At 38.9% G+C, this 18986-nt stretch overlaps 1 protein-coding gene and 1 pseudogene across 19 annotated transcripts in view; one reads left to right on the top strand and one right to left on the bottom strand.

Annotated features, from left to right (window-relative positions):
- The window catches only part of ANK2 (ankyrin 2), a 689273-nt gene that overhangs the window by 369958 nt on the left and 300329 nt on the right, over positions 1-18986 (top strand). The window lies entirely within an intron of this gene.
- The window catches only part of LOC131758792 (ubiquitin-conjugating enzyme E2 N-like), a 39396-nt pseudogene that overhangs the window by 282 nt on the left and 20128 nt on the right, over positions 1-18986 (bottom strand).

Here is an 18986-nt window from a genome sequence, read left to right on the forward strand (position 1 = left end):
GATCCCACGTGCCGCGGAGCGGCTGGGCCCGTGAGCCATGGCCGCTGAGCCTGCGCGTCCAGAGCCTGCGCTCCGTTGTTAAAAAAAATATCTAAACATACTCTTCCCAACTTGTCTACATTAGGATGATAAATTTTGGTCATGAAACATACTTTAGGGGCTGCCATTGGGTATTCTTCTGGAAAGAATAGTTCAAGTTTAAAAGTCCCTCCCTCAAAGGGGGAATACCTGAGAGCCAGCAGTGACCACATGAAAATAACGGGCGTTGCTGTCATCTGGTTCTGCTTTGTTTTATTTTTATTTATTTTATTTTTTTTCGGTACGTGGGCCTCTCACTGCTGTGGCCTCTCCCGTTGCGGAGCACAGGCTCCGGACGCGCAGGCTCAGGGGCCATGGCTCACGGGCCCAGCCGCTCCGCGGCATGTGGGATCTTCCCGGACCGGGGCACGAACCCGCGTCCCCCGCATCGGCAGGCGGACTCCCAACCACTGCGCCACCAGGGAAACCCTGGTTCTGCTTTAATGCCGGGAACTGATTCTGCCGGCAAATGCTGGGTTTCCTCGATGATCCTGCAGGGCAGCCCGGCCACCTTGTCGGATCCCAAGTCCGGCCTCTGGTCTGGTCTCCGGCCCACTTTATCTCTTGTTCCTAATTTTATTCTGCATCAAACAGCAACAACAAGTGTCTGTAACATTTTAGACTTTGTTATATTCAAAGCCAGTTTATCTTCAATCAGTCATGCTGGCTTTTGTCAAGGGAGGATGTCAAATCTCATTCTCTGAATGTCTTTAAAAATAAAATATATTTCAGGAATACCCACAAACTCTTGGATTAGCAAACTCAAACAAATAAAGAACATAATATTTAAGGCTGATGAATGTAAAGCGGCCCTCATGTATTGCTGGTGCTTTCTTGCAAACAAAAAAAGTCATAGTTGTAGTAAAAAAAAGTTGTTTTAAAAGTCATAGGGCTTCCCTGGTGGCGCAGTGGTTGGGAGTCCGCCTGCCGATGCGGGGAGCACGGGTTCGTGCCCCGGTCCGGGAAGATGCCACGTGCCGCCGGGCGGCTGGGCCCGTGAGCCATGGCCGCTGGGCCTGTGCGTCCGGAGCCTGTGCTCTGCAGCAGGAGAGGCCACAACAGTGAGAGGCCCGTGTACCGCAAAAGGAAAAAAAAAAACAAAAATAAAAGTCATAAAATCTTAATGCTCCTTCAGCTAGTAATTCCCTCTCTAGGATTGTCTAAGAAAATAATCAGAAACTTGAACAACCCTTTCTGTAAATGGATGATCATTGCAGCATTCTTTATCAATAGCAAAGTAAGCTTGACTGTTGAACCGTAGAAACAAGGGTAAACATATTTTGGTGTATCCATGTGAGAGAAAAATGCAGCCATTTAAATTAATAATTTTCAAGAGTATTTAATAGGAAGATTCTCATCATATAATCAAGCTTCGCTCATATAATGTTAAGAGAAAAGAGCAGGATATAATAAAGTTAATTCTGAAAACGACAGAAACATACATGTAAAACATTGAATGGAAACACATCAAAATGTAATAATGGCCATATGTAGAGTATTGAATTGTAGGTGATTTTAATTTTGTCTTGATAATTTTCTGTATAATTCAAAGTCTTTTCAATGAGCTTATGTGAATCTTATAATTAGGAAACAATTTTAAAGAAATATAACCAAAAAATCGGATATGGTGTTAAGGGTGGTTCTGTTTAAGAACAGGCATATGGGAGGGCTTCCCTGGTGGCGCAGTGGTTGGGAGTCCGCCTGCCGGTGCAGGGGATACGGGTTCGTGCCCCGGTCCGGGAGGATCCCACGTGCCGCGGAGCGGCTGGGCCCGTGAGCCATGGCCACTGGGCCTGCGCGTCCGGAGCCTGTGCCCCGCAGCGGGAGAGGCCACAGCAGTGAGAGGCCCGCATACCACAAAAAAAAAAAAAAAAAAAAAAAGAACAGGCATATGGGAGAAATGAACCTTTAATGTGCCTGCAATTCTAAGGACCATCTGCCCAGTCCTATTAACCAGTAACCACTGAAAGAAGTTAGATGCAATTAGTAAAGGTAGAAAGAAACAGTGCCTTTGTGAGTTCTATCTATATCCCTGTGCATATCTCCCGCCTTAAACTAATGGAGCTATTTATTGTGTTCAAGCTGTCCCCAAGGAGGGCTGCTTTCTACTTTGCTTCTATGCAAGTGTTGTTCACTTTTTACAGCTGGCTACTGAATCAAAGCCAGCAGCTGGCCATCCATGCTATTACAGAGAACAATAGTCCAAGCCCAAGCTCCTCAAAAGGGGCCCTGCTCCCGTATATTGAATATGCCTGCATAAAAAGCAGACACCACCGAGGACAGGTCTATCTGATTCTGCTCATGCAATAATACATACAGAAAATATGAAGACAGAAGACGTGAGGGCCACATCTTATTGAGTGACCTTGGGAAACTCAATTGAACTCCAGGTTACTTATCTTTAAAATTGGAATCATATTGGCTTTATCTATCTCCTGTAAAGCATGTAAGAAAGAAGTTTGTAAACTACAGTTAGTTGTTAGATGATTATGTTCATATTTTTCTCACGACTTCTTCTCCTTTTCAAGTACATAATGATGCTAAAGAGACAGTAAAATAGCATCAGTCCTCCTGCCTTGCCCAGGACTTCATGCAGCTTTGTAATGTGATCTCAAAATGGAGTGCAACTGGATGGCCTGATGCTATTTATTAGCACCACTTAAAGTGAACCCATATGCCAGTGGCATATTGAGCTGACAAGCTGTGATGTCACTGGCAGGAGCAACAATTCCAGAAGGCAGAGTTGCTGAGGATTCTTTATGACATTATTCTCTCAGCATATTGGATGCTGCTGGTCAGTAGTGGCAGTGGTGTCCGGGGAAATAAGGTCAAGTGAAGCACTGCGTTACTAATGATTTAGCGGTTACAGCCTGTGTAACCGCTATAGGCTGGATCCAGATGAATTATGATTTTTTTTTTTCTAAAATTAAGCTTAAATCTCATAGAGTTATCAGCACTGATTTCTTTTGTCTTTCAAAAGTTTATTAATTTTGTGGTAGGTAGACATTTTCCTCTTTCTTGTCAGAATAGAAAAATACCCAGGTGTGAGCCTTTCCTGCTATGGTTTCTTTAGCTGTTTTATTACTAAATTTATAGAGCAGTATTCCTACCTTTTTGAGAAAGGAGAAATACTCTTGATGTTTGTTACAGAACAGTGTACTGTTCTGACTCTCTTTCTACCTTATTGATTAAACCTTCCCTGATGCTCTCCATGAGATCATTCTATGATTTTTTTTTTCTAAAGCCTGGTATGCAAAGAGCTGATCAGGCACCATATGTTTTGAGATCCTTAAAAGCCAAGCTATGTTGTCCTTTAGGCAGTGGAGTTTTAATGAAGAGAGGAAGTGATGGCCATATTTGTATTATAGAAAAGTCACTTTGGCAGCTATCTAGTCAGGGAGACATGTAAGGATGCTATTATCATCCAGGGGATAGATGGGGATTTCTTCAATGGGCGCATTGGTAGTCAGAGATGGGAAAAAGAATTCAAGAAATATTAAGGAGGTGAGATCAACAGGTGTAGACTGGGTGTAAAGCTAACTGCCAGGTTTCTAGATTGGGTGTCTAGGGTGACACATCAACAGGTGCCTACCAATGTTCTCTGTCTAGTTACAACCTAGTAGAGAAAAGAAATGTAAAAACGTGTAAGTGCAATTATTGAACAATTCCCATGTGCCAGGCATTATACAAAACATTCTATGTGCCTTGTCTTATTGATTCTTCTCATCAGTACTATGATATAATATTGTTATTGCCATTTTAAAGATGAAGAAACTGAGGCTGTGAAAAACTGGGCAGTACAGTCAAGGTCAATTGACTGGTAAGTAGTGGACCAAAATTTGGAGCCTCCTAGGTAGGCTGATTGTAAAACCTCTGCCGCACAGTACCTAGCAATGTTTACCCGTAAGTATTCTAAACAAAGTTCAAAAAGGAACATTGAAGCACCTAGAAGTACCAACTGCCAGAGGGTATTTTAGGGTTAGCTATTCATGTAAAAATAATGCAAAATAGTAAGATGCTTTCTTCTCAAACTCATAGTTTAATATACAAGTAAAATTGCTAATTCCCAAATTAGAGAATCTTAGAGGAAAGTTTCAAAGATGGAAAGTCACAAGAATATTTCATATAACCCATTTATTTTCTAAAAATGAGAAATTAAAACCTAGAGAAGGCTCATTTCCTCCTAAAATTCTCATAGTAAAACAGGTGGAACCTACACAAGAACTAAAGCAAAAAATATTCAACCCTAGTCAAAGGTGATAACAGGAAGCAATTTTAACCATTCATTTAAGAGAGGAGAGCCAGTTGCCACCCTGACATTCTTAATGTCTTGCTTCTGGCAGATGCAGTTCTAGCTAATCTGGCTGTGGTCCTTTGTGACCTCAGAGAATGATGAACTTGACACATGGTTAGCTAGGCTTTAAGATGATCTCTAGAGCAAAACAGTCGCTATTGCTCTCCTGAGGAAGAGATTTGTGTGTGATTTATTAAGGTAGAATTGATTTTATTGTTAGAGCAGCCTGTCATTTCACAGTCAACCCCTAATGGTTATATTTTCCACTGTTATTCTTTATCACTAGAAGACTTTAAAAATCAGTATAAAGTATAAAATTCCTGGGAAGCCTTTTAAATTGTTTGTTGGAAAAACGGTTTTGCTTACTAAGTGCACATTTTGGAAGGCCTCCTTCCCTATCGTTTCGAGAAAATATACCCAATATAATGGATATAGACTCTACTATCTATAACTATATCTTAATCTATACCTTAGGTTCTAATCAAATTGAAAGGTCACTTTCTAAATTGAGCTGTGACAGATTTATTTATTTATTTTTATTATTTTATTTTTAATTTTAAAAAATGGAAGTATATTTGATTTACAATGTTGCAGGTGTACAGCAAAGTAATTCAGTTATATACACATATATAATATATTTGTCTTTCTCTGTCTGACTTAATACACATAGTGTGATAATCTCTTGGTCCATCCATGTTACTTCAAATGGCATCAGTTCATTCCTTTTTTATGGCTAAGTAATATTCCATTGTATATATATATATATATATATATATATATATATATATATATATATATATATATGTATGTATATGTACCACGTCTTCTTTATCCATTTATCTGTTGGTGGACATTTAGGTTGCTTCCATGTCTTGATGATTGTAAATAGTGCTGATATGAACATTGGGGTGCATGTATCTTTTCGAATTAGAGTTTCTGGGCTCAGAGGTGGTATTGCTAGATCATAGGATAACTCTATTTTTAGTTTTTTAAGGAACCTCCAAGCCATGACCAAGTTTTAGGTGATTACAGTTGTGAGTGACTAAGCTACCCAGGAAAACCAATTTCATGACTTTATACTCTTAAACAGGTTAAAATGTTGAAGCCTGGAATTAGCATACGTATATGAAAGGCCATTAGAAACCGTTCAAATGGAAGGCAAGAAATCCTGCTACTTGGAAAAAAATCCATCACATCTGTAGCTGGCTTCACCTACTTACTAGTTTTGCTGTTTGTGCCCTGTCACATATTGGTTAGTGGGCAAGTAACCCACTGATTTTGTATTCTTTTTTACACCTTTGTATTTGGAATCCATCTCCCTAGGACAGAAAGACAAAGGGAGATGTGGGAGAACGTGAGACCAGGGATGCTGTGGACAGGAAATAGCAGGGATGGGGAGGGAGAGGATGGCAGAGAAAAAAGACACAGGAAGGCCTATTAGGGACAGTGTGGTAACCTCCGCATTAATCCACTATCAATGCATTGACAGTATAAACAAAATTATATAGGAAAATTTAAATCTATAAAATACATGAAACAAACTATTTTCAAGCACTTCAAAGGTATTACTTACAAAATATATATTATTCTTATCAGAATCCAGAAATCTATTATTTTGTGTATTTTAAAGAAGTTGAGTTTCTTTTTAAAAATACTATAATATAGAGTTTTCACCAACTCAGACTGTCTTTTCATTTAATTAGGCCTGTTAAGATTTTTACTGTGTATATCTAGTACCACTTACCACTTTAGATTTTTAAGCTCAGCGTAAACTGGTATCAGGGGGAAACTCCTAAGTATGATGATTGCTTTTAAGTTTAAAAGGAGTATATTTCTAAATAGTCATCAGTTCCTTTAAAGAACATGATTCCACTCCAGGATAACAGACTTCGATGCCCTGCTACAATGACTGGACATTTTTCCCAAATTAATAAAGCTGGCTTCCATTTAATTGAGTTAATCACTAATTCAACTGTCTCGATCCTAGCAGCATGACATTAAGGAGCATTTGGTAATAAAGTAAATAAGAAGCTGAATATTTAATAGAAAGAAACATCTATTTTTTTAATGTAAACATTTTTTTCTCATTGACCATTCTTGGGGAAATTTTTGCTGTCATGGCAACTATTCTTAGCAGAATCTTACCTTGCTCTTCTGCTTTACAGTCAAGGTGTTTTGATGGTTGAATAGATTATTTAAATCACTAGCGGAGAACACGTAATAGCTGTTGGTTTAGACTTCAGATGGTTTTACATGATAAATGATAAGTGCTTTTAATGATGATGAAAAATTATTTATTAATAACAAGCAAAACTGGCCACTCATCTGTCAAGTCTCAGATTAGATGCTATTACTTTAAGGAACTCTTTTCTACTTAAGTAAACTCAATCATTACATTCTACACTTTTCCATCTTACTCCCTGTAAGATAACTTGATCCTACTTATATTCCCAGCAGTTAGTACAGTTGGCTGCACCTTCTAAGTACTTGATAAATATTTGCCGGATAAATAATACATGAAAATCTGTAATGTACAAAAATTTTACATTTTGTACTAACTTGGTTTTGGATTTGCATGATCTACATTTTGCATTTAAATATGCAGCAAATGTGTGCAATAATTCAGCTTCATTTGGTCCAAGAATGCATTACTTCTTATTTCTGAAGGATTACATTTATATTCAGATTTTTTAATGGCTATACATTTTATTAATTTATTTAATAATTAATTTTATACTATTATTAATGATGAAATGCCATGATTGTTAAAACTTAATGAAACATGTTTAGTTTTAGTGCACAATTTACCCTTTCATTTTATCCATTGGACTGTTTACAAAACCAGTTCAGCTTCAGCATTTGAAACATAATGAGTGGATTCCTCTGTTGTGGATAATTGCTTCAGTTGAGAATATTATACAAGAGAGGAGAGAAAACGTGGTTTAAATATTCTGACTCGATATACTTTGCATCTTTTGACTATTATAAGACAGAATGCCTTGGTAATTTATTCCTAGCTCTCTCTTTAAATTTTATATATTTAGAGTTCATTGTTATGTTTCTTAAAATATCATATAAATTCTGCTATAAATTTTGAGCCATCTTTGTGAAAGTGGTCCTGCTTAAAACTACAAAATCTGTCTGAGTCTCAAGATGGAAACATGTCTGGGTAGCTTGGGCACAAGTAGTGTGAGTTACTCTCTGACACATGCCCTCAGATCCATTGGACAGGACAGTGCATTTCTCTATAATTTCCTAGTTAGTTCTGCAGCTAGATTACGCAAGTGACTTGCATCTTGTCCTCAGCTCCATGAGTTCCATCTCTGATGGGTATACGGAGTGGGAAAGGGGGATTACAATGTATTCCTCCCACCATGTAATCTATAAGGCCCTCTGAGCCAAACAAAATCATGTGGGCATTGAATTTCAAAACCATAACATATATGTATTGATTTATAGTGACAGTGTTGCTTAGGAAATAAGAAATCTCAGTCTCATTAAAGAAACTAGCCAATAGCAAGTATGTAAAATATTTATACATCTGGTATAAATAAGCAATTCATTCAGGTTGGTTTTTTCTGAAAATGTATCTCTAATGGATATTAACTCAGCCATAAAAAGAAACGAAACTGAGTTATTTGCAGCCAGGTGGATGGATCTAGAGACTGTCATATAGAGTGAAGTAAGTCAGAAAGAAAGAAACAAATACCATATACCAACACACATATATATGAAGTCTAAACAAACAAACGAACAAACAAAACAATGGTTCTGAAGAACCTAGGGACAGGACAGGAATAAAGATGCAGACATAGAGAATGGACTTGAGGACACGGGGAGGGGGAAGGGTAAGCTGTGACGAAGTGAGAGAGTGGCATGGACATATATCCACTACCAAATGTAAAATGGATAGCTAGTGGGAAGCAGCCGCATAGCACAGGGAGATCAGCTCTGTGCTTTGTGACCACCTAGAGGGGTGGGATAGGGAGGGTGGGAGGGAGACTCAAGAGGGAGGAGACATGGGGATGTATGTATATGTATAACTGATTCACTTTGTTATACAGCAGAAACTAACACACCATTGTAAAGCAATTATACTCAATAAAGATGTTAAAAAAAGATATTTAGATTTTTATGCTAAATTTAGGTGATACAAGAGTTATGGTTGATGGTCACTATAACATACAAGTCTGAAATTTCATGTCTTAGCACAAAAGAAGCTTAGGTTTTGTTCACATAAAGTCTAGTGTGTTGATTGTGTTTTGTGGGTTGAGGTTCTTATATATTCTGCACACCATTGTCAGGGACTTGAGTTTATGCAGGTCTGTTTAGAGACTCAGGTGGATAAAAACTCTGCTTCTTGTAACATTGGGCTTCTGAGGTGTCTCTCGGGGTTGACCAACTAAGGAAATGAAATGTGGAGAATTGTGGACTTTTATCTGAAAGGGGTGTGTATTTCTTTTACTTGGGTTCCATAATCTGTTTTACAGTCTAACCAAATACAAAAGGAGTGGGAAGACAGGTTAACAGTGGGTGGCCGTTTTCCAAAAACAACACTTCGCTGTGAGAGGACAGCATGAATTTTTGGTGAATAGCTTGCTTCCTCTGCTATGGTAAGAGAGTGACTATGATTGCTGTATTCAAGCAACAACTGAAAATTGTCTTTGGAGAAATGGTATTAAAAATAAGGCTATTTTTAAAACTGAAAACTAAACATTATCAATCTATAATTGAATATATTTAGGACTGTTGTTTTAGAACTAGAGGATTGTTGTGTCATCAAGTAGAATCCTGTGTAGATGATTATGGAGATATTCTTAGATTTCAGAAGTGCAAAATAGTTATTTCCTTTTTTCCCTCAGGTGATTATTTTTAAGTAATGGAATAGAAAGCCCTCTTTCTGTAGTTGCTTACATAAAATTGCTAAGCAAGATGCTAGCTTTATTTAGAAGATATATACAATACATCCTTTTGTATTATAATGATTATGACATATAATCATTCTGTGCTGCTAAAATAAAGTTCTGTGATTAAGAATAACTGTGTCGGGGCTTCCCTGGTGGCGCAGTGGTTGAGAATCCGCCTGCCGATGCAGGGGACACGGGTTCGTGCCCCGGTCTGGGAAGATCCCACATGCCGCAGAGCAGCTGGGCCCGTGAGCCATGGCCACTGAGCCTGCGCGTCCGGAGCCTGTGCTCCGCAATGGGAGAGGCCACAACAGTGAGGCCCGCATACCACCAAAAAAAAAAAAAAAAAAAAAAAAAAAAAAAAAAAAAAGAATAACTGTGTCTTTATAGTACTTTACAAAGGATTTCTAAGTCCTTATACCACTTCAGCCCATCAATGAGTCTTTGAGAAAGATGGAGAAGGTATTATTAGCCTCCTTTTGGACAAGAAATATAGACTAAGCAATTACACTCCAATAAAGATGTTAAAAAAAAAAAAAGAAATATAGACTCACAGTGTTTAAATAACCAGCCTAAAATACTTTGGATTGTAAGGGTTAGATGAGTAAGAACTGTAATCTTGTAATGCTGTTTTCATTACCTACATGACTGAATCTATCTGGACACTGGAAAGGACCATTAGTTTGAATTTTGCAGTTTGTACAATCTATAAAAATGACCACTGATGCAGGTGATATGAGAATCACAAGGTGACTGAAATAACAGATCAGCATTGTTGGTTTATTCATTTTGCTGGTGTAGGCATATCTTGTGTATTAGCTTTTAAATATTCATAGAGTAGAATTCCAGGAGTGGACAGATCTTAAGGCTTTTTCTTTTAATTCACAAGGGCCATTGAAGCTGAAATACATCGAAGTGAAATAGACTCCAGTGTATTTCTAAATGAACCCATAAGTCTTCTATATTTTTCAAAAATGCTTTTATTTAGTATAAATAACTTTTAAACTTTTTATTCACTGATACATTATTGAGTTTTTATTGCCTAAAATTGTTTAGTACAGATATAAAAGACAAAGTTGCTTTTCTCAAGAAGATCACAGTCTCACGAGGGTTTGAGAGTAAGCAGAGACTTCTCAATCTGATAAAGTCGATGAAAGAAGAGTATTCAGGGAGGCTTATAAGCCCTTGGAGTAGAGGCTACCTCAGCGTTGGGTGGGATGGAGTGATTGTTGTAGAAGGTGTTCCAGAGGAGGTGATGTTTGAATTGATTCTGGAAGGATGAGTGCGAGTTGAAAACAGACATGTGGTACTTCTTTTTTAAAAAATAAATTTATTTTATTTATTTATTTTTGGCCACGTTGGGTCTTCGTTGCTGCATGTGGGCCTTCTCTAGTTGTGGCGAGCAGGGACCGCTCTTCGTTGCGGTGCGGCAGCTTGCAGTGGCTTCTCTTGTTGCGGAGCACGGGCTGTAGGCGCATGGGCTTCAGTATTTGCAGCATGAGGGCTCAGTAGTTGTGGCTCGCGGGCTCTAGAGCGCAGGTCCAGCAGTTGTGGTGCATGGGCTTAGTTGCTCCGGGGCATGTGGTATCTTCCCTGACCAGGGCTTGAACCTGTGTCCCCTGCATTGGCAGGCAGATTCTTAAGCACTACACCACCAGGGAAGCCCGACACGTGGTACTTTTTTAAAATGTAAAATAGAAAGTTCAGTTACATTATCAATATTTGACTTAAAATTCTGAAATAATATGAAAATATAATATCAACATCTGGGCTTCAGAAAAGTAATTTAAAGGATAGCTCAGTAGAGACTCATAAACATTGGGAAATAAAACCAATTAAAAAAATAAGATATTATTGTAGGCATGAACTATGGTTAGATTTATAATTAACTTGAACTTATTCTATCCTGTCATGTATTGTGATCTATGTGTATTTCCTATTATGTGTAGTACCTATTTGTAATATGTGTATTTCCTATTATGTGTATTACCTATTTGTAGTTTATCCTTCCCTTTACTCGTCTCCATTATACCTGTGGCTAATCCCTCATTAAATCATTTCCTGCACCTGCTCTGATGCACTTATGATGTGTATTTGTTTCCATGTGGGTTACTTATGCCCAACTTTATTGTGTCAGTCTTTGTCCTTCATAGGTTTCTGTGGCACTTCTGCTTCTGCAGGCTTTTTTTTTCCATTAGTCCCAGTGGTAATATTTATTGCCTACCAAGGGATTTATTGCCTACCTAGAAGTCATCAAGGGATGCAAATTGTGACTTTGCATATTAAAGTCCTTTGGCAGATCAAAGAAAGTTCATCGTAGAGAAAATAGACCTAGAACACAAGTTTGTAAAAGTGTTGAACTACTTGAAGGCCCTCTTAGCAGAAAGACTGGTTGTGGGAACACGGTGGGGAAGCCCCACCAGTACAGGCTTCGATGGCAGCCTAAGACGTTTAGAAGAAGGAGGAACGTTCAGTCACTAGGCTTTATAAAACCTTGATCTATTTTTCTTTAAGAGAAATTGTTTCTCATCTTCTGGAACAGTTTACTGGAAGCTCTGCATGAATATAGACAGGAGAGCGAAAATGGAAAGAACAGAGGACCTAGCAAGATTGCTTTTAGCTTCGAGTCTCTGTAAAATCCAAGTCAATTTACTTACAGGTTTTTTCTTTTGTGTGACCCAAAAGTTGGTCCAAAGCATATATTTATTGATCATTGATCAGAAGATTATAGTAGAACTAAGGTACTATATTATATTTAATATAAACGTAAAAACTGCCTCAACACTCATTTAAGAACCAGAATACTCTCTTAATATAGACCTTGAAACACCAAGAGAATGGTCAGAGATGAGGTCAGAGGTCACGAAAGTGCCACTGTGTGTGGCAGGTATATGTTGGGATACAGAAATACGGAAGTGACAGCCCTTAGCTTCACGAAGCTTATATTCAAATACGCAGAGATGTGTAAGCAAATAAATTACAATGCAATGTGTTAGGTGCCATTATAAAGAAAGGGACAAAATGCAGTAGATAGCAAAACTAACTGTACTGCGCAGGGTGGGGGCAATGATGGTGAAATGGAGTTTGAAGGATGAATAAGAGTTTTCCAGGAAGGGAAGGGAGGAGCACATGGCAAAGCCAAGACATATTTTTAGGTCTGGAAAAATGTGTAATGAGATTAAGAAAAAAACAAAACAAAAACCAAAGATGTATATTGGAAAGTAATGGGAGATGAGGCTGGAAAATAGATTAGAACCAAATAGAAAAGGTCCCAAGTTACAAAAACCTTTCAGACATTACAGTAAAGTATTCTAGACTGTTTTTCCTTCTTAATTTGAGTTATTTTATTCTATGGAAGTTTAAAATGTGTATCCATTATATTAAACTCATTGGTTTTCTCTTTTGGGGGGCACTCCTTAAAAGCAGGGAAAATTGTTAACAATCAATTAATAATATCAAATAGAGATGATTTATTCATTTCCTGCAGGAAAACAAGGAGAATTTCCAAGGCTACATTTTTTTTTTTTTTTTTTTTTTTTTTTTGTGGTACGCGGGCCACTCACTGTTGTGGCCTCTCCCGTTTAGGAGCACAGGCTCCGGACGCACAGGCTCAGCGGCCATGGCTCACGGGCGCAGCCGCTCCGCGGCATGTGGGATCTTCCCGGACCGGGGCACGAACCCGTGTCCCCTGCATCGGCAGGCGGATTCTCAACCACTGCGCCACCAGGGAAGCCCCCAAGGCTACTTTAAGTTTTAGTTTTTGGGAAAAAAAAAAAATCAAGATCTCAAAGTTATATGTATATTATTTAATAATTATTTAATTTCTAAAAATGATGGATTTCCTCACAGAAATTGACTTTTCGCAAGTTCTAGAGATATAAATATGGTAATGTATTTTTTTTGAGGGGGGTTAAACATTTTTTATTGTGATAAAATATATATGACAAAAATATGTCATTTGAATCATTTTCATTGTATAATTCAGTGTATTAATTACATTCACACTGTTGTGCCACCATCACTGACTGCTCTGTGTTTCCAAATCTTTTCCATTACCCCAAAAAGAAACTATGAACATAAGACAATATCTCCCATCCACCTCTTCTCCCAGTGGGCCACTGGGAACCTCTACTTCACTTTCTGTCTCTATGAACTTGCCTATCTAGATATTTCATATAAGTAGAATCATACAATATTTGTCTATTTGTCACTGCCGTATTTCACATAGCATATTTTCAAGTTCATCCATGCTGTCGCATACATCACAAATGTATTCCTTTTCACGGGTGAATAATATCCCATTGTATGTATAGACCACATTTTGTTTATCCATTCATTTGTTGATAGACACTTGAGTTGTTTCTACATTTTGGCTACTGGGAATAATGGTACAATGAACACGGGAGTCAAAGTGACTCCCGTTTTTTTTTTCAGTTTGTTTTTTTTTTCTTTTTGTGAACATATGTTTTCATTTCTCTAGAAATGAATTGCTGGGTCATAGGGAAGGTGTACATGTACCTTTTTTTTAGATCTTTATTGGAGTATACTTACTTCACAGTACTGTGTTAGTTTCTGTTGCACAACAAAGCAAATCAGCCATATGCATATACATGTCCCCATATCTCCTCCGTCTTGAGCCTCCCTCCCACCCTCCCTATCCCACCCCTCTAGGTGGTCACAGAGCACCGAGCTGATCTCCCTGTGCTATGCGGCTGCTTTCCACCAACCAACTATTTTACGTTCAGTAGTGCATATATGTCGATGCTACTCTCACTTTGCCCCAGCTTCGCCCTCCCACCCTTTTGTCCTCACGTCCATTTTCTATGTCTGCCTCTCTATTCCTGCCCTGCAACTAGGTTCATCAGCACCATTAGTTTTTTTAAAATTTTTATTTATTTATTTATTTTTTTGGTGGTACGTGGGCCTCTCACTGTTGTGGCCTCTCCCGTTGCGGAGCACAGGCTCGGACGCACAGGCTCAGGGTCCATGGCTCACGGGCCCAGCCGCTCCGCGGCATGTGAGATCCTCCCGGACCGGGGCACGAACCCGTGTCCCCTGCATCGGCAGGCGGACTCTCAACCACTGCGCCACCAGGGAAGCCCCAGCACCATTAGTTTTTTTTTTTTAGATTCCATATATATGCATTAACATATGGTATTTGTTTTTCTCTTTCTGACTTACTTCGCTCTGTATGACAGACTCTAGGTCCATCCGGTAATGTATTTTTAACAACTGTTTCATGCTCAAGTAATATTATTTTTCAGGAGATTTCACATATCTTGAATGACTGTTATCATTGCTTAAAACTTATTTGCTTTATTATCTTACATCCTGCCTGGAAACTTTTAGAAATGAATTATAAATAAATTCTAGATTCTGAACATAAATTTTCTCAATGTAATATTTTCATTGGTACTCTTTTTTGTTTGTTTGTTATTTTATAATCATAAACCGAAGTCTGGAAGCCAGCTAGGCCCGCAGGGATATAGGAAAAGGGGGACCTTGAAGAATTGCAGCAAGAGCCTGAAGATTACAGGATGCTGCCTGCTGGTGGGGGTGGGCACACGCTCTCCTGAGCTACAGGAGGAATGACCTGGTGTTTAAGTTAAAACACAAGTCACATTTATTAGGGTCGCCCACAGTGGACAATTGTGAGCTTCTTGCTGGTCCTGCCATTCCTTGACCCAAACAGCTCCACGGCTTCTACCGTATACCCCCTTTTGCGTTACCTGCGTGTGCCACGCAACCATTCTGTCTTGACGGTGCAAGTGGAAAACTGGGAACTGTTTGTGTTGGCCCGGTATTTGCCATGGACAAGATGCCAGGACTCTGTGATTCAGGAAGAAGTTCACATCATCAAATTTCTCCCCCTACATGGACTTACCACTAGTGCCATTATCACTTACAAACCCCAGAAGAATTCCGTGAAAGCACCAACCCTTACAACAAAACCCTTTCTCCCCAGAGCTCAGAATGCAAGTATTCTGCTGTCTTTGGAACTTCGTCTGCAAGTAGCTTGAAGGAGACGTGGCCTAAGGTCTCACCCTTGACTGTGATGTCAAAGAACAGGGTGGGTTGACCTTGGCTGGGTGTTGGCGTTGGTGGCATCTGCAGAGCCTCATTATACTGTTTTTGAAGATTTAAGTGCTTCTAGAATTCCTAGAACAGCGTTGTATGCTCTCTATAAGAAGTTTTAATTCACTCATGAGCGTTGTTCACTGGATAGGTTTAGGGCTCATAAATTGCTATGTCAGCTATCCCTTGACGCTGGGATACTGCAGGCTGTGTAAAACCTGAGCTCAGGGACTCGGGGGTTCTCCAGAGGTGTAGGCAGCGCCCTGAGAGGCACAGTTGGGTCGCTGGGAGTTTTTCACAGGCGCCTCTCTGGCTATGTGAGGGGGCCTTTCGTTAGCGGTTGGCAACCATCACAGTTCATCTAGGAATGAGCAGATAGCAGTGGTGCTTTTTAGCATATGCATGTCCATGTGAGCAGAACATTAGCATCTTCCTTAATTTTCAAACGTAATTTTAAAGTGGAGACTTTCACAGCACACCATCAACAACAACTGTTCTCACATGCTTAAAAGCATGATTGTAGTGTTGTTTTAATGAGCTTTATGTAACAAAGCTCAAAAACCTCAGAATATTCATCTTTTACAAAACGTTATTTAGAAAAGAAGAACATTTTATGTCTCCAAAAGACAATGAAACAGAAGACAAATGACCTGAGCTGGAAAGGCAGCTAACATTTATCTGTATTTGGGTCTTTTACATTAGTTCATGTGCCACAATTTGTTACACAGACATCATTAGCACCATATTTTACAGATGAGTAAACTGAGGCGCAGAGAAGTTGGGTGACCAGATCATGAATTGGAATACAGTCTTTCTGGCTCTCACGTCCATGGTCTCACCTATCATGAGTCCCAGTTCTGCTAAAACACATCATTTGATTGTTCTGAGCCATAGTTCTACTCTACTTAATTATCACAGCATAACAAACCAGCAGAACACTTAATGGTTTAAGACAACAACAATTTAGATTCTCTCATCCTCTAGCAGGCTCCATCAGCTTTTTTTTCATGGTGGTCTTAAGGCAACATTCCAAGAAGATGGAAATGAAAGTTGCAAGGTGTCTTAAGACCTGGGCTCTGAACTGTCACCGTGCTACTTCACCACATTCTATTAGTCAAAGCAAGTCACAGGGCCAGCCCAGACTCAATGGGTGGGAAAAGAAATTTGTCTCCTGATGGGAATGGCTGCAAACATCTTATGACTGTGTTTAACTGGTCGCTATTCTTTTCTGTTTGTAATTTTTAATATGTTATATTATGTTGCATTATTACCAAGGCACTAAAGAATGTTAGAAAATGACATTTTAGATTCTTGAATATGTCTCCTAATTTTGTCCTACTTTACCATTGTGAAGGAGCATGAAGGAAGATACCTTGAAAACCTATAACTAGAGCCCTCTGTAATCTAAGGTGTTATAGAAGATGCTAGATTTGCAGTTGAAAGGAACTTTTAAGAGATTAAAAAGAAATGTGAAACATAATCTCTAGTTCATAGGGCATAGGAATTTTCACCTAGACTTACAGAGGCATTAATAGTTTTCTAGAATGCTATGAAATGTGATTTTTAAAAATTGTTGTTGTTTGTGTAGAATCAAGCAATAAGTAAAAGCTGTGTGAAGTCAAAGTCTTGCCATCCTTCAGATACTTAGTACTATTAGATCCAGTGCTCTCATACCAAGAAGTCTGTGGAATCATATTATGGACATGGAATGGTCCTGGCTAATGCACAAATACCTGCTAACTCTAAAGGCTTTCCCCCAATATAAGATTTCTCGGTGACATCCTCTCTCTCTAAGAATTATTCTAACCTTGAATATGACTTTCATAAAAGTACCAAATAATTGATAAACTACCATTTTACATAGTAAATCATTACTCTTAACTCCCTCTCCTTCCAAAATCTAATTTCTTTTGGCATCTCAAAATATTATTGCGGTGTGCTAAAATGAGTTCTAAAATGGAAAATCTAAATGGTGCTACAGAAAGAGATATCCTCCTGAGATTTCTTTTCTAAGAGGAGGCTGCCTGAGATTTGGGAACTTGATTTAGGAATAAGTTCTTGAAAATTAACCCTGGGTGATCTGTTCTTAAATGGCGCCGGTAACTGACATTGTAAGGATTTAAAGTTTCCTTTTTTGGGTTTTGGTTGTTTTTTGGTTTGTTTTTATATAAGTTTGTCTGCTCAAATTGCATCCTGTACAATAAAATCTGGGATTAGAAAATACATGGCCTAAGCTACAGGCATATTCTGTTTTGCTTACGTAATGTTTAAAAATTGACTTAGTTGTTAATATTTTGATAGAAGATTTTACATAAAAGTCTGAAATTCCAGCTTCTCTATAAAAATCAGAATATCTGATATATCTGGTATAGCACAGGGAGCTCAGCTCGATGCTCTGCGGTGACCTAGATGGGTGGGAGGGAGGTCCAAGAGGGAGGGGATATATGTATACATACAGCTGATTCACTTCGTTGTACAGGAGAAACTAACACACCATTGTGTAGCAATTATACTCCAATAAAAAAAAGACTATCGGATAATATTGGGCCAGCATTCCCACTTGAACGTAATGGTTTGAAGCTGAATAGAAGTTACCCTCTTTATTTCTTTTTTTTTTTGCGGTACGCGGGCCTCTCACCGCCGTGGCCTCTCCCGCTGCGGAGCACAGGCTCCGGACGCGCAGGCTCAGCGGCCATGGCTCACGGGCCCAGCCGCTCCGCGGCATGTGGGATCCTCCCGGACCGGGGCACGAACCCGCGTCCCCTGCATCGGCAGGCGGACTCTCAACCATTGCACCACCAGGGAAGCCCAAGTTGCCCTCTTTAGATGGGGCACATGCAATCTGGTCACCATCATCTCCACCCCCTATGCTTACATAACCTGCTTGCCTGTGTAGGCATTTGAGTTTGAGACGGTGAAGGAATTATGGCTGAAAGGATCCAAACACCCCTGTGATGTCTGGTAGTCAAAGACTTTGGGGGCTACAGCGGGGTGTCAGTGGTATACAAGTAACAGAGTATGGAGACCATCAGGTGTATGGGTGCAAAGACAAAAAAAGAACCTCCGTCCGTCTGCCTCCTGAACCTCAGTGGTATGGATTCTGCCTGTCTCTGAACTATATCATAAAACCTGATTTTGGCAGTAATACTTCAGCACAGATTGCACCTGCTGTTTTAAAAAATACTTCTTATCAGTCATCTTTAGCATCGTATTGAAATGCAAACCAACACAGCATGAAATTTTGACTTCTCTCTTACAAAGCTACAGAGGATAAAAGATATATATATAATTCCAAGTTACCTTGAATTCTGAATTCAGGAATCTAGGCAAACAAAATAGTAGTCAAATCTTTTGATCATATTTTGGATTGGGACAGCCTTTATAAGATGTGTTCCTGGATCTCTCTCTCTATTTTTAAATGTTATGTGTTCTGCCATGTTTGTCATTATTAAATTTTTCCCACAGTATAGTTATGAATTTCATGCAAATTGACAATTTTAAGGGTGATTAAAAAGAAAAAAATCACCAAATATCTATAGTTCTCCTTTCTGAATCGAAGAATGGATCAGCATGAATAATTTTGAAAATTATAAAAATTAGTTTTTAATAACAGTAGCTAACATTATTGTTAG

The sequence above is a fragment of the Kogia breviceps genome, chromosome 6 (assembly GCF_026419965.1).
Source record: "Kogia breviceps isolate mKogBre1 chromosome 6, mKogBre1 haplotype 1, whole genome shotgun sequence".
Lineage (NCBI taxonomy): Eukaryota > Metazoa > Chordata > Mammalia > Artiodactyla > Physeteridae > Kogia > Kogia breviceps.